Below are 7,422 nucleotides of genomic sequence, written 5' to 3'. Positions count from 1 at the left end.
CAAATCAGAGAGTTGTTAATCATATGTAATTGAGATATAGATTCCGTTTCACACTACATGCATAGCGCAATATGTAAACAGAACGTAATGACGAATGCATCAATTTATTGAAGTATTTTCTGCAGCATCATGTACCAATCATCATCATCTTGCTGTATGTTATCCACCCATCCATCATACTCGTCCCGAACAATCAGTTCTTTAACGACTCTTATTACATTAACTCGACAGCTCAGTGATCCGTCTTCAAACTCCCAAGTTGCATCTGAAATTTTCGCGCTCTTCTCACTAGCTCCATTACGACTTAACCTACATTAAGATGGCATAACTTACTTCAGCTGGGATGGTTAGTTTTGAGTACCTGATACGTCAAAGTTTGTTGTAAATTTGCAAATGGGTCTGCAATAATCTACATTGAAATACATGATGTGTACTTGGTCCAACAAAGAATAAGAAATAGAATTCCAACAAAAGTACACGATTTTCGTCGCTCTTGATGCATTTTAAGTGTCATAGCCAATTGAAATTCATCAATGAACCTTCATTTGGGACTGGTGTCCTCAATACTAACAGAGTTCATCAATTAAGATCAACTTGGGAAATGTTGTAATTGAGATGCGCGACACGCAGCTGATATGGAGCATTATGACTCAGGTATGATGAAATAAGAATTCAATCATCATTGAAGTTAGTTAATTAAAACGTAGTTAGATTCAATAAGAATCGGTGAATATTTCATTGTCGATGCCGATAAATCCGGATTCGAGCCCCCATTACCTTACAGCGAACAGACCTTACATTGTACGTGACGTCATATAGTTTGTTTTTCGGTTGGAGACTTTGACGTAACATAACAACAGTAGAAGGTACGAGGATCTGCCCATGTCCCGACTGGCCAGCATTAATCCTAAGGGCTATCATTCATAGATATTAACTTACAATACAAGTATTCATTCAAAAGATATAGTCTTTTGAACTCCTCCTAAGGTGCATTTTGTATAGAATGTTTAAGCTTTCTTGTTTTTTCCAGTAATCAAACAGATAAATTCTGCGACGGTATAGACGCATTTCCTAAGTTTATTCAGTGAAAAACCCTATTTCGGTAATTATTCTAATTCCCATATACTCGGAGAACCGGAGATTGGATTTAGAATAATTCCCGAAACTGTCATGACGTCAGTGGATAAATAAGATAGACGTCAATATATTGTGACACTTTATTCAACATATATAAATTACTTAGACTTCGTTATTGTTATTCTCTCTAAGTACGAGTAAGGATAATGTTTCTCTGACCCTAACAAATGTGAAGAATGTCTCTAGCATTATTAGGAGACAATATTCGCTTCCTGCTGCAGTACCGATAACGATCTTGTTAACGACTGAAATCGTAGTAATGTTCGATGGTAATGGAGTTTAATGATGATGCCAAATGTACAGCGACGAAATGTCTACTGCTTCCCAGCTCGAACGGTTATTACCTTAACCGTATTCGCTTAAATTTGGAAAAAGTAGTTCAAAACGAAAATTGAATTTTTGCCGATAATCTTCGTTCTGTCGGTTTTAAATGAAGGAAACCTAATACCCCGAGCACATTACGCAATAAAAGTTAACTACGAAATAGAAAGATACTGTTTCATCATTACAGTCAGCTTAACAGTAACATTTGTCTTCATAAATGTCTCCTCAACTTTTCTCATTTTCGTAATGGTGTATGTTACTATTCTCACAAGCCTTTCATTATGCGCGCGTCCGTCGTCCAAGTTTTGCATGCGTAAACACGGTCTCCGTTTCGTATCTTGAACAAATATCCTCAAACAGATTACAGATTAGTTTTTGAATGTTTGTTGCATCTAGCTGTGATCAGTCTTCTTAATTATGTGAGATTTGTTCGTACAACGAAGGTTTCAGCCACAGGAGTATTATTCACACGACAGCCCTTCAGGACATCTTCCTGACAATATCAAAATCATGTGATCACTACTTATTAGATATTCGATCTTTAGTGTCATTTCTACACTTTCATTTGAAAAAAGGTTGACCAGCTTTGTGTCTAGTTGAAAGAGACTCGTCATTTGAGATATTTTCAAACAACGCATTGCCCAGAAGCCAACAGTCTGGTGACATCCGCCTTGCTTCCGTGTCGATGGTGTGCTACTTCCGGCCGATCCGTGCAGGCGGTTTTATTATGGCAGGGGTAGTGGAGCATCTTTATAAGCATGGATTAGTTAGTCCCCACGTTCGTCAAATATTCTGTGAACACTATTATTCGTAGACAATAGCATATTGTATTGCATTTTGTAAAAAAAAATGGTAAATGGCCTTGAGCTATGAAGCGAACAATATCTGCATGATTAGTCTCGGCACCGCTGCATCTAAATCGTCGCTACCTTTATTCAATTAACGACTGGAAACTTTCAACTGATTACCCTTTTACTGATAGATTAATAAATGAATCGAGTCTATATAATGCACATTAAAGTTTGACGTGGCAATTGCGGATTTTCAGTAAAAGCTTTCAGTGATTTGGCTAATTCCGATTGCTCGAATAGTCATATTGCCTGTCAAGAGATTATATTTGTTGTCATAAATCGGCAATTTAACAGACTAAGTGGGCGCGATTCGGTTGCAATAACTCTTGTCATCTGAATTTTTGTTGACATTGACTACATGCTAAGTTGTCGTTTTTACTGTCACTTCGCCAAAGTTGTCTCGCATACAGTAACACGGGGCAAGCTATCGACCCGTTGCGTGTTATAAGATTTACTACACTGGGTCGCGTTTTTTGAAAATCTCAGAACCAATAAAGATTCAATTATGCAAATCTGTTTCCCCGGTCTTCGTGCAGACGTTGCATATGTGGTAGGCATGTGTCCGCTATTACACTTTCGGTGAAGGAATGCCAAACAAATCAGGAACCGAATCGTTGTGCGACACCACATCACGTCGAGTGGCATAGTAATCTGCTCTTACAAATTCTTCTCATCCATCTTCCGCGTTGCCAGTATCGCTTGTTATGCTAGAAAATAATGTCATTTTTCGCTATTTGTCACAATGTCTGAGTCAGAAGACAATAAAATGTGCTGCAATGTGGCTTACTCATTTTCTAGCGACGCTCGTTTCTCTTCGCTGAACAAATCCCTATTTGATCAGAAGTTTGCCTCGGTTGTTCGATTTCTGAACGCCACTGGTAGCATTGTTTGGACTGCATATAATCGGGTTGCAGAATTCTCATTGATATAATGTGATCTATATAAGACCTATACTGTATTTTCATTAAAAACCGATGCTGTCTCAGGCGTCTTACGTGCCGGTACTTTCTTGTTCGGAGTACTTGCATTATACAGCGTTTAGAAGTTTCACACAACTTTTTATTATTCGTAACATTTCTATTCTAGACAACTCTCAGGATTTTCACTTCAGCTTGAAAATAATTCACGATACACGGTGGAAAATTTCTCAAAAAACCCACCTTACAAATTTGTTAATGGGGATGCCTTTGCAAAGAAAGCGAGGCTGACAACTTAGCCGAGGAAAGTCGGGTAAATTGAGTTGTTTTAAATTCAACATCACCCGACCACATGGGACACGTTCTTGTATTAAATTTTCGAAAGAAACGACCAAATAGATTTCAATTTCCTTCGGCTGTTCGGTGATTTATTTTAATGCCTCAAAACCTATATCTCTTGGGAATATTTCATCAACAAGCTGATGGATACGAAGATCCTGTTCAGAATATTCAATCATGTCATTAAGAAATACGAAAAATGTTCAAAGTTTAACAAGACGTCAGCGTGGATATCAGGAAATTGATAATTGAAAAGTTTTATTTTTGTGATTTACGTAGATCTCTACGCTGGTGCTCTGAATGATGACCACAATATTTCAGTAGTTCTCAACACTTGTGCTTTCACATGCGTAGAGTCTAGAAGATAATTGTTGGTCTCACGGTTATTAGTTTACAATCGTCCTTCACTTTTTAATAGACACTGTGACTTCGTCAGCATTAGGTTTACCCGTTCCGTTCTCATCATGATGCCATTTACAAATAGACCTTCACGCCATTAAAAAAACTCGAGGATACACTACCACCATGCAGACAGTGTTAATGTTATGTGAGTCACAGGGTAAACATGTAATATCCATCTAAATGGCCATCAAATAGACACTATTTCAATGATTAACTACTTTTCATTTAGAATTCTCAGAACTGAGATATGATTGATGATAGCCTTCTCTAAGCGGGAAGCTTCCTGAATATTTCAGAATTCGAAGAAGCGCAGTTTGGCGAGAAAAAAAAGATAATTACGAAATTTATCCATTGCAAAGAATAGTTTGCGTTGAATAGTTTTACCCAAATTTCTTATCAGCCACCATAGTGATGAGCTCAACGAATAGAACGTGCTCAATCCACACCTTGCGTGTGCGTTCAGCATCCATTATGTGGAGTGCGTGGGATATAGAATATGAGTGAATCCGAGCTGTAATTTCGATTTGATTTATCGAATTCTTCATCATTTTGTCAAAGGGGTTACTATTTCCTAGCGTTAGATAAGACTTATCTGTAGAACTGTCAATCTTCGCCACAACAATCGACTCACATGAAAATTGATCGTTTCTGAACAATCGGACATAAATCGAGAGTTTTAGTGGATTATATGTTATGCTACTTGCAAAAATTGTATCCTTCGATTTCAACCAGAAACACTTCACCACAATGTAATATATCGCATTAGCATTGCCGACGAAAAAATTATAAAAAATTCATTTGGGACGATGCTCAGATATTCATCCACCCTTGCATGGCAGAGACAGTTTCCGGAATTTATAGCCATACTTATTGCCACCGATACAGAGCCAACAAATGTATATTTTGCCGGACGTTATAACAGTAGATGGGACACTTAGGGTTACCTCACATTGAACTCTACTATGGGAGGTCTGTTGATGATAGATGGGAAGCAATATATGTACAGTTATTGTTTTTATCGACATACAAGAGCTTTCGCAATATTATAAAAAGATGTAGACCTACTAGCCTAGGGCTGATATCACTTCATTGATTGCAACAACATTCAGCTTCAGGAATCCATATTTTGTGGATTCGACTTTGACTTTTGGATCAAACATATACTTAGAAATGAACCCTGTGGAACCGAGCCCAGGTTTGCCAGAATATTCAGTCTTGTTAGCCGTCCACGAAACCATCAGTGTTTCTGACGTCGTAAAATCCGTTGCGATAATGTTTAATGTTTAACAGTGATACCTAGTACGCGTTATTTAAGTGTGTCAGTAGTCGATGTGCACTACGTCATCAATATTGGCGTTTCGAAATAACAATTACAATCGTGAATTTTGGCGCTTATTTTGTAACAAATATATTCTATGACTCTTTTCTTATTTTTGATAAATGTTGATAATTATTTTTGAGAGGATGTGCACTACGTCATCTATATCGGGGTTGACTGGTAACCGGGCAATTCGATTCAATTCTCAATACATTAAAATCCAAAATAACTTCATTGATCATTAATATTACATAATATATGTACTATTTTTCAAGGCGTCAATAAATGTTCTTGTTTCAGCTAACAAGATCTCATGTAGAGGGCACTGTGGCTACGAAACTAAACTCAATGAAAGTCAATCATTATGTCGACTTTCCAGCCCCGGTCCACTACTTTTTCCTGCGTCGATTAGTTTTTTGCGGCCACTAAGCGTTATAAACATTCAGCATATTTGTACACGACATGCCGCATTGCTGCACACGCACTCTACTTGAAATATGTGTAAATATTTAAGAAAAATCTGATGATGGATTTGACGTCGTTCTCCGGGCCCGCAGTCCCACTGTTTGTTGACAAAACACTGGCAGAGTTCTGAAGTAGTGATTAATTACCCAACCCCAGACTACTCGATCTCTCATTTAATTTATTCGTATGAATCAGGGAAAAGAGTTGTGTAATTATCTTTCCCTAAAATACAAAAATTACATCGATCACAGGTTCTTAAAGACAAACGCCTAATCTGTGTCCAAGCGAGCCAAGCAGTTAATCAGGTTCGGGCATATTTCTCATTACTAGTGGCATATGTTTATTTCCTTCCATATTTTTGTCGATTACTGAAGCTAAAGAACCTGGCGTCTAACATAATTACCACCTATTGTGGTCGCGCTTTGTGGCGTAACTGACAAATTACGGCATCGATCTGCATACACTGTGAAATTGACTGTTCATTTTCAGCGATGGTTTAGACCAATTAATAACAGGTCAATGATGTAATCTTTGAAACGTGAGTCAGTGCGCGTTCTGATGAGACGTACTGTGCAATTTTGTGATTTGTTTGATATCAGTGTCATCCAGCCAAGCAAGTTATTAATGTCACTTGATATTAAACAATCACACGGTTTTGCAGCGTAACAAACGATTTTTCCTGAGACAAACCCTAGGGGCGTCGATGGGAACTGAGGATCGTGACTTGGGTTGACCGTACAATTCGCATTACGAGAAAAAGCACGTAAATATATTCCACTGCGATAACGCCTGTCCTCTACATACACAGCACGCATTTTGTTGCTCCGACGTATTATTTAATGATGTTAATTATCCCGCCACTTTTACTGCGCTAGTTGCTCACAATATTCTGATTACTAATGCTCAGTATGCACACTTTGTAACTAGCAGAAGCGAATTAAACTTACTTCGCCAAAAAGGACCAAAAAGCCATTAACCTTTTCCATTCCCCGCTGTACTTATTTGATATTCGTTATTTGCCAGTGAGCGCCCAACTGTGACCGAACCTTCGAGAGCTGAATGTCCAATTGCATTGATGTCGTTATTTATGGGCTGGTTTTCTGTCGACTGACGCAGACTTGCAGAACATGTTGGCAACTGCTGAGATTTGTCTGGCGAAAGAATATTCCCCGATTTATTAGCCGTTACCGGCAAGAGAAAACTGGTGTGTACGCTAACGACGTCGTTATTATCATCTCAGGGATTTTCCTAAGGCCAATGTCAGTAGTTGGTTTTTGGCCAGTTAATCATGCTGTGATACTTCGAAACGAACATTTGACACAACGTTATTAATAATTGTGTCACTTTATAGGCTTTGAAATGATTTTTACCGAGATGTTTCTTTTTTGTTTTTTTTGTTTACGTCTTCCAAAAGAGTCTACCGTAGTCGAGAATATCACGACGAAAAACTCGTTGTGACGTCAAACCCAAGACAGATCTGAGTTGACGCGAATTTGTATGCGTGCCACATCATTTCATAGTTTGCTGTTTGGTTGATATCACTAATTTTGTTTATGCAGATTTCCCATTACCCTTTCTGTCGACAAAGTACCGGATCAATAATAGTTTGGAGGAAATATCGGCTTCGACAAAACGAGTATATATTGCGCAAGTCGGTGATTTATTTGCA

Source organism: Tubulanus polymorphus, chromosome 2 (assembly GCF_964204645.1).
Source record: "Tubulanus polymorphus chromosome 2, tnTubPoly1.2, whole genome shotgun sequence".
In the NCBI taxonomy this organism is placed as follows: Eukaryota; Metazoa; Nemertea; class Palaeonemertea; order Tubulaniformes; family Tubulanidae; genus Tubulanus; species Tubulanus polymorphus.
The sequence above is the reverse complement of the archived record's forward strand: the minus strand, read 5'-3'. Positions refer to the sequence as shown.